The sequence below is a fragment of the Sebastes umbrosus genome, chromosome 18, assembly GCF_015220745.1.
Source record: "Sebastes umbrosus isolate fSebUmb1 chromosome 18, fSebUmb1.pri, whole genome shotgun sequence".
NCBI lineage: Eukaryota > Metazoa > Chordata > Actinopteri > Perciformes > Sebastidae > Sebastes > Sebastes umbrosus.
The window spans coordinates 24,687,955-24,697,760 of NC_051286.1; the positions used below are offsets into that span (position 1 = coordinate 24,687,955).

A 9,806-nucleotide genomic window follows, 5' to 3' on the forward strand; every position below is an offset into this window, starting at 1 on the left:
AGAGAGAGCGGCAGCGAGTGTGCTAGAAAACGAGCGAGCAGCAGAGCAGAAGAGAGTTAGTTTAGCTTTGAGAATATCAGGGAATGTAGAGTGGAAGTTGCAGTTTGTGCAGAAATGTTTCTTGTTCCCTGCTGCTGAGTGGAGTGACGGGGGTTAACTCCGGAGCGAGTAACGTTATCGACTCTGGCCCAGGAGACCCAAACTATGGTGTCTCCCCTGTGTCTTCTGAACACGGTCGGGAGGCTGAAGCAGGAAAAGTTAACCTTCGTTAACCATGTGAAATATATAGTGATATTGTGCTTTTAGCTGGTTAATGTTGCTAACATTAATCAACATGATGCCTGTCAATCACGTTCAGTCTTGTGTGTGTCGGTAGTGCGAGAGTCCCTTTAAAGATTAACAGTAACTTCACAAACTTCCTACTATAATTAAAAAATGTAGCGAGTAGTATCTTAATGGCTGTCAAAATAGCTATCACACTTAATGATTGAATCATCACTGTATTGTTTTATTGCAGATGCATAACATGTTGCATGCTAATTAAGTGATGACTGTGCACGAATAAACTAAACAGGTGAACATGTAAATTCTGGTTCTGACAGCTTTGTGTCATTTTTGTAACTAAACATTTTGTAGTGAAAATCTCTAATAAATATGGAGCACCAGTAGCCTTGATGTTCGAGGGACAGGACCAGAAGGCTGCCCCCCAGGTAACCAGGTAATTTAACCCTCTGCTGCTCCACTCACACTGCTCTCTGCATTCAGTAGAAGACTGTGGTTTTGCAGGGCCGCTCCCAAGTGTACATGTGTGCGCCTGTGCAGATGTGAACCAAGAGAGTGCTGATAGTGAACTTGTCAGGCTGACTTTGCCTGGATTATTTTTAAGGGTGCGAAAATAAAGTTCTGCAGGAATGAGACCCACCCAAGTAGTTCTAGGTGTGTGCAACTTGTGACAGAGCATGTGTCAGTTTGGGGAAGCTGGGGCAGTGATTTTAGAGGAATAGAAAAGCCATCAGAGATGAAACCTAGAGCCCGGGTCAAAAGCACAGGGTTGGGGGAGGGGGCAGCAGGATGTGTTTCACTCTTCTCCTGTTTACTGATGCGTGTAACCAGAGAGACAATAAGAAGGTACACTATAATAACACCTTTGACTGCACAGTGGGATGCATGATGACAGAAGGCCAACAACGTGGAACTGAATCTCGTGCACAGCGCTGCAATAACCGACTGCCGACAGCAACGCCTGAAGCAGCTTTCACCTGAGTTGCGCAGTGTGGCAAAGTTCACTCTAGGATTTTACAAGAAGTTTAAAGTCTAAACCAAACGTAAGTTGTTACATACTGAAACTAGAGTTATTACTACTACTACTACTAGGGCTACACAGGCCCTGACAAATCAGGCAACAGCAGCAAGATTTGCACACAAATTATCACCAAACTATCTTTCACACAACATGAGAAAACTGAGCTCGTCCCGGGCCGCAGCAGAGCCCTTCAAAATGATGCAAACTGTGATTAAAATTACCACCTCAGTGTCATTTAGACCTTCCAATTGTTCATCTAAATATTTGAAGAAGGGCTGTCAAAGTTAACAAGATAATAACGCATTAGTCCAAATTCGTTTTAAAGCCACAAATTTCTTTAACGCAACTTGCAATTTTTAAGGTGTTAGCGGGCTCAGTTTTAAAGCTAGAGTGAACATACTATCATCATATGAAACTAAAATCTAATGAATCCATTGGTACCAACCAACTAGCTTGTCGCAAAGGAGGCTAAATATTTAATAAAAATTTACGCTACATTTTGGCGAGGAAAAACTGTCATGGCCATTTTCAAAGGGGTCCCTTGATCTCTGACCTCAAAATATGTGAATGAAAATGGATTCTATGGGTACCCACGAGTCTCCCCTTTACAGACATGCCCACTTTATGATAATCACATGCAGTTTGGGGTAAGTAATAGTCAAGTCAGCACACTGACACACTGACAGCTGTTGTTGCCTTTTGGGCTGCAGTTTGCCATGTTATGATTTGAGCATATTTTTTATGCTAAATGCAGTACCTGTGAGGGTTTCTGGACAATATTTGTCATTATTTTTTGTTATTAATTGATTTCCAATAATACATTTATACATACATTTGCACAAAGCAGCATATTTGCTCACTCCCATGTTGATAAGAGTATTAAATACTTGGCAAATCTCCCTTTAAGGTCTTATAACGAGAAGAACCATCACATCTAAATAAATGAGAACATCTAAGAAAAGCCAACAAACAGATGCACAAAGAGCTCAGGGGAAACATCAATGTAACCAGCAACTAAAATGGAAACTGTCAGTGGCACTTCTCTTTTATTTTCCAGATCAAGCAAATGGAAGACTGTACACATGTGTTGAGACCGGTCAGTTTTAGCTAAATAAAAATGGCCTGTCACACAATAAGAATATCACTGCTCCATTTTATCATTTATAATCTAACACTTAACTTTTTTATCAGACGTTATCTAATCGTTATATATCTCCATTACCTTATCTGTATTACCTAATCTGTGCATTACTGTTCTATACAGTTAGGCATATAAAACTTGGCTCGTCATCACATCTGCTAAATAAATGTCTAACTTATGGATGGGTTTAGAGCCTAAATACTTCTATGCACAAACCAGATCCTGTCCATAGCAGAGAGAAACTGAACAGTCTAATAATGCAAATGGGCACAGCACCTCATATTCTAAGTCATGCGACTACTCATTCTTTGCCTGATTGAGATCACTTTTCATTAATTGACACTGTATTTTATTTAGGTAAAGTTCTAAGTAACATAACAGCCACATTTAAAGTTCCACAAATCAAAAAAAGGGTTGCTCACAGTGTCAAATGTGAGACTTATCACCAAACTCTTCAGCTTTATGGAGCTTTTTAGCCTCACATCCCACGATTGTACTGTATGGTTCTAGGGTTGGGCGATATTTACCATGCTACAGTAGAAATGTGCCCACCGGTAGAGATTTGGCAATAACGTTTACACCGCAGTGATTCTTGCGTGAATCCAGCTGCCTCGCAAAGTAAGGTGATTTGGGCACGTGCAGGTGTAAATACAGAGCAAGAAGAGGCATTCCAACCAACCCAAGATGAGGGAGAACTCTGGCTACATGATTATCAGACATCTGCACTGTAGTTTAATTTTGCTTTGTCAGCTTTTGGACATGAAAGATGAGCAAATCCTGCAGGAAAAGTCAGGTAATTTGTTTCTTTTGGTATAGCCAAATTTGTGTGATTTTTCTATTGTACTGACTGAAGTTAGGCTGGTAGTTATTTGCACCTGTTAACCTTAAAAGCTGTAACACTTGAAATAATTGTTCTCACCTTAAAGCTTTTGAATTTTTTATTTATTTTTAAGTCTCAGTGTTGTCTCACGTGAGGCAGTTGTTTTTGTTTGTATGGAAGCTCCAAATAAAAGAAGAAAATAATCAAATGTGATGAATTACGGTACGCTTATTTGAAACCATTTTCTTAATTGAATTTACAGTTACTGTATCGTGACATATACCATTACCATGAAATACAATTACATATACCGTGATAGAATAATACTGCATTTATACTGCACATTCAAGAAATATTCTTATTAATTTCTTATTTATACCAGTCTGGCATTTATATTTAACAAACTTAATATAACCCACTTCTCAGCATTTTGTCTTTACTTATTTTGCACTATGGTTATTTGCTATATATTGCACGTTTTAATGCAAACATTTGTACATATTTTATATGTTCTCATTTTGTTATATTTCTTTACATACATTGTCTTTATATTGTAGCAGTATGTTGCAGCATTATGTGCATAATATACATGTTTTTTAGCCCTTTATTTCTATTTCCTTACATTTCTTTATGTTTATATAAGAGCAACTGTTGCGCCCCAATTTCCCCCCAGGGATCAATTACGTATTTCTGATTCTGGATTTCTGAAGATTTTGGCCATATTGCCGAGCCCTTTATGGTTCAGTTTCACCACAACCCATTTTCCAGCAGCAGCCGGCAGATATTATCAGCAATAATAAAGCAAAAGCAGGCTACCTGCCCAGCACCAACTAGCATGGACAGACTAAGTCAGTGACCAGCTGGTCAAGAAAGTCAAGCATGTAACAACTAAAGACCAGTGGTTGATCTAGAGACCAACCCAGAGCTTAAAAGGAGAGGTAATATTGGACTTATGTATATATATATATATATGTATATATATATACATATATATATATATGTATATATATATATATGTATATATATATATATATACATAACTACAAATTAATGCTTATGCACTGCAGTGTCTGCTGGATGTGTAAACATGCAACTATAAAGTCAGAATTTGTCAAGGCTGTGGGTTGGTCAGCTCGTTGAGGAGTTCTTCTGCCTAATCATGAACAACTACAACGTGTTACATGCAAACCTCAAATGATCTTGTGCAAGTGCTTTCATAACTGTGGATAACTTTTAAAGCTGCAGTAAAAGTGGCAAAAAAAAAATGAACTCTGCAAAATGAACAAGCGCTGTGCAGGCGACAGCTAGAGGTGCAGCGGACTGTGCAGTGTCAGCCCCGATGCATGCAATTTAACCCTTGAACTGGAGAAAACCATGAGCAGCATGTGTAATGGAGGACTCCATTTAAAGCGGAGAAGTCAGGAGAGCAGGGGGAGGGGGCTTCAAATAAGAGCCTCTCTTCCTGACAGCCACACACTGGAGTGGGGGAGGGTTAAAAAACACCAAGCCCTCTTCCTGAATCGGCAGCAGTGGGCATAATGTGATGGATCCTTCCCCTTCCACCTACTTGATTCCCATTTGGCTTCATAGGTCTGTCTCACCCCGACACTTTTACTCTGAAGAAAACACACGCTGTGTAATAAATAACCTGACAAGTCAGTGAGTATCAAGTTATACATCTACACTAATTCAGAGACTGCTGCCTCTTCAAGAAATCTGTTCTGACACACAGAGAAAGAGAAAGGTAAGCCAATATCGTTTCCTGGGTTAAACTGACTCAAACAACAAGCATTTGTACTCCATCCAAACACACTCATATGTAGCAATTATCCTTCCCCTTGTGAAAGGGGAAAAAACTACACACCCCCACCCTTTGCTGTGATTGGTGATAAGTTGTTGTGCAAACTGCGAATGATAAATCAGGAAACAGGTTCTGTAGGAAAGAAGATTTGAGTATTGGCACAGAGCTCGCAACAACATGCCACAACCTCAGCTTGTTGTAAAAGTTCTCAAACACAAGTGTTAGTCCTGCTTGTTTATTGTACGAAAGCAAACACATCGAGTGAGTCCAATTCTTCACCGCTGTCAACAAGCATCAACTTAGGTAACGCACTCTGAGTTTAGATCTATAATTTGTGCCTTCACTTGTTGATTTAGCTTGTTAGCATATGCCTAATGACATCCAAACAAAGCAATTAGCAGCCTGCTGTTGTGCATGATCCTCACCAAAATCCTGATTTAGCACTTATCATACAGGCTGTGAGCATTCGCTGCGGAGTCTCCACAGAGTGGCAAATCAGCAAGGCCTCCTAGAAACATATTTGCCCTGCTACAGGCACACATGGTTTCAGTTAGGGGTCTGCACCTATAAACAGTTGGCCATGGCAGCTTATTGGTCAGGAAGTGCAATGTTGACTGCAAGTCAAGACAGGCACAAGCTGCTAATGAATGATATACACTCTTACACTCTAGCTGCGATGACAACACAGTGTAGATCGGAGGAGTTTGGAGGCCGACGGAGGAGTGATTCTGAGCTCTTTAGGGTTGTGAATAAAGTCAAAGCAAGCAGACAGGCAGAGAAACTAGTTGATGTCTGCTGAGGATTCAATTTCAATTCAATTTTCAATTTGGTTTATATAGAAAGGCAAAGTCCCTCCCCTTCCGGTGGACCACCATGGGACCTTATTTCGGAAAAAAATATGTACGGTAGTCAATGGTAAGAGACAAATTTTTTTGTATCCCGTTTGATTTGCGCCATGAATCACACAATTTAAAACATTATTTTGCAAATTAAGAAAATGGCAGTGACTTAAAGATGTTGAAGTGTCAGACTGTGAAAATACGTAATTAGAAAGACTAGACACCCAAAAGTCACACAAGTGACGTCTCTCTTGCTGAAGCCACGGTGCCTATGTTAGGGATGCCGATGCGACTTTTTCAGTCCCGACACCGCTAACAATACCTGAGCTTTGGGTAACAGCCAATACAGAGTACCGATCCGATGCTAGTGTTAAATTTATAAGCTGTATGCCTCACTGTGTGGAGGTGACTGGGATCATTCTTTTATGTGTAAGGCAACATCAGGCTTGACTTAAACATTGCTTTCTTTTTTTTTTTTTTTTTTTTTTGGGGGGCATTTTTCCATTTTTATTGAGGACAGTGGATAGAGTCTTGAAAGGGGGGAGAGAGAGAGTGGATGCGGAAAGGGCCACAGGCCGGATTCGAACCCGGGCCACCGCGGTCAGGACCAAGCCCTATGTATTTCATACTGGGACATACTCACATGAGCAACGCGTCATGCTCGTTCTTTCTCTTCCCGGCTAATAAAAAGACCAGGAGTCGCTGGATAAAACACATCAGGTAACATAACGTTTCATTTGTGCGTGGGACATAGCTAAGTTAGCTAGCTAGCTAGTGTTGGTGACGTATATTGTGTGAGACGAGAGATGTAGTTCCCCGAGCGGTTTCACACAAAACTAAATGATACTGAACTGAGACTTTCTTGACTTGCAAAATCATCTTTTAAATTGAAAAACATATGAGTGATTCATGGCGTTTCATTCACATTTCTTAGATGCCAGGTTTAGAACAAAAACACGAACTGGAACACAGGTTGATTACCTGCCAAAGCGGCTGGTAGAGCCGACTTTCCAGCCACAGCCAGCATGTTGCATCATATGACTGGTGGGCTGGCGTTAATATGAAGACCAGCCTTAGTGATACAACACACTGTCAACACACCCAGAGGGGCTTTCACTGTGCCAAGCAGACCACCACTAACCACCAAACGCTACCATGAATTGAAAGAGGCTTCATAACCGCACACTGCAATTATAAAAAATAAAAAAAAGAATTGACATACCCGTCATCGAACAGTAATATTTGTGTTACATTTGGCTGCAATCGGCATGATTAAGTACAAGTCTTCAGATTCTTTTTTAAGTCACTCAACCATGCTCTGTCACAACTTGGACTCTGGTTTTCCTTGGCTCTTGTCTCACAAACAAACACTCAACTTTAAAAATAGGTCAAATGTTGCAACCATCCGGGGCACCTCTAGTGGCTTCACAAGAATAAATCCAACAGGGGAGAAAAGTCTAAATCATGACAGGTTAGGTTACCTCAGGATAAACGTCTCTTACTTTAACTATACCAAGAATACAAACAACAACTGAGCTGTCATTTTGACTGTCAAACAGTCAGACCCTCCCCCTCCTTTAAGTTTCCATCACAACTACCAGGAACATCTGATACGGGAGGTACAAAGTCAGAAAGCTATCAAACAGGTGAGGTGACTCAATAAACAACCAAACAGACAATAGAGAGTTGTGTGTGTCTTCTTTAGTGCAACTTGGCCACAGTTGTGCAACTATTGTGCTCTATTTGCATCGTCTTATTATGAAAATGACAGGATACATAGTGAAGCTTACAACAACATTAACCTGTATGTATGATGCATTCACTGACAGGATACATAGTGAACCTTACAACAGCATTAACCTGTATGTATGATGCATTCACTGACAGGATACATAGTGAACCTTACAACAGCATTAACCTGTATGTATGATGCATTCACTGGCAGGATACATAGTGAAGCTTACAACAACATTAACCTGTATGTGTGCTGCATTCACTGACACACAAAAGCTTACAACAACATTAACCTGTAGGTGTGATGCAATCACTGACAGGATACATAGTGAAGCTTACAACAACATTAACCTGTATGATGCATTCACTGACAACAGTAACCTGTATGTATGATGCATTCACTGACAGGATACATAGTGAACCTTACAACAGCATTAACCTGTATGTATGATGCAATCACTGACAGGATACATAGTGAAGCTTACAACAACATTAACCTGTATGATGCATTCACTGTCAACATTAACCTGTATGATGCATTCACTGTCAACATTAACCTGTATGATGCATTCACTGTCAACATTAACCTGTATGATGCATTCACTGACAACAGTAACCTGTATGTATGATGCATTCACTGACACACAAACTTGCAAGTAACTTATAAGAAAGTTTCCACGTTACGTTACACGAAAATAGTTCCAATGTTATAACACATGGATAAACAATTAACGTTGGCTAACTGTGTGTGTAAGTTAACAGCTTCATTTTAGGGCTCGTTGTAGATAACCCCTGTATGAGGGTGAAGTGAAGCTAACGTTACACAAAACTGATTTCCATCCACAAGTCCTGCGACGTTTCAAAGAAGAGCTCAATGGAAAAAAAAGTTATGCTAACATGAGCTACAAAACATGAATCTACCAGCCAGAGTTATGCTCACATAAAAACACCATGGATATGTATTAACAGATGTCCACATTAAAGCAGGACTCAGAGGGGAAAGTTAAGTAATGTGTTATAAACTTGAACTCAGTGATTTGACGGCAACAGCCTCCAAACACCTCGGCTAACTCAGCTAGCTGCTGGCTGGTAGGAGACAAAAAACTTTTTCCACATCTGAAAACTTTTTTCTCTCCATTTTCCTCCAAACAAACTGAGACGGTTTATAACAGCGGTTATCTCACAAGAAGCTCACCCGCTTCAAAGTCTCACAGTAACGGCTTTCTAACGGCCGTTGCTAACCAACCAAAGTGTCGTTAACGTTAATGTAACGTTACCTTACCGTTACCGTCTCCGCCGCCGCCGCCGCTCCCCGGGCCGCCTTCAACACCCGAGACCCGCCGCCGGACCTCCAGAGGGCCGCGGAGCTGTGAGAGGTAAGCCGGAGAGGAGTCCAGCTACTACCAGGAGACGGAGAGCCAACTACCAGCGAGGCCCCGGGCCTAGTGTGAGTGTCCTCGGTGTAGCAGCGTTAGGGGGGAGGGATAGGAGGATAGGAGTCTCGGCTCGGCGCTGCGCCGCTTGACAGAGACTCGGGAATCACTTTCTGACAGCTCCTCTTCTTCAGCCCCCCCCTCCCCTCGACAGCCCTGCACTTTTCTCTTTTTCCTCCTCACTTCCAGCAGATACGAATCAAAATACTGTCACACAATATGGCGGCTGCTGAAGCGAGCTACTATCGCGAGAGGAAGAGCTGTTTCTCTTTTTTTTCTCTTTAGTTTCCCAAAGTTGTGCTGAGGGAGGAGAGAGCTGCAAACTGAGCTGAGCAGCCTGCTGCTGCTGCTGCTGCTGTTGCTGCTGCTGCTGCTGCACAAGATGCAAGCACAGGAAAAACAAGAAGAAGGGCACTTTATTAATCCCAGAGGGGAAATTCAATTTTTACACTCTGTTATTTTACATAGAACATACACACATGCACAAACAGGACCTATTTATACATGCATTAAAGGGACTATTTGTAACTTTCAGAAATGCTTCTTAACAGCGACACCTGTGGCCGTGAAATCAACGAAAGTCAGCGTCGGGCTCGCGCTTGCTCGCTCTCAATATACCTGAACGAGCATCGCTCAAAACAGTGAGGCGACACACGTCAGCTAAAACCACAATATCACTCTATATTTCAGCTGCTTGGCAGTAATGTTAGCTGACCAGACGAAGGTCTCTCCATG

General features: G+C 41.3%; 1 protein-coding gene across 1 annotated transcript in view; it reads right to left on the reverse strand.

Annotated features, from left to right (window-relative positions):
- Positions 1-9,315, reverse strand: part of tab2 (TGF-beta activated kinase 1 (MAP3K7) binding protein 2) — a 53,114-nt gene extending 43,799 nt beyond the window's left edge. The window contains 1 exon segment of the mRNA XM_037751709.1: positions 8,921-9,315. The gene's annotated coding sequence lies outside the window, so the exon portion shown is untranslated.
- Between the last annotated feature and the right edge of the window lie 491 nt (positions 9,316-9,806).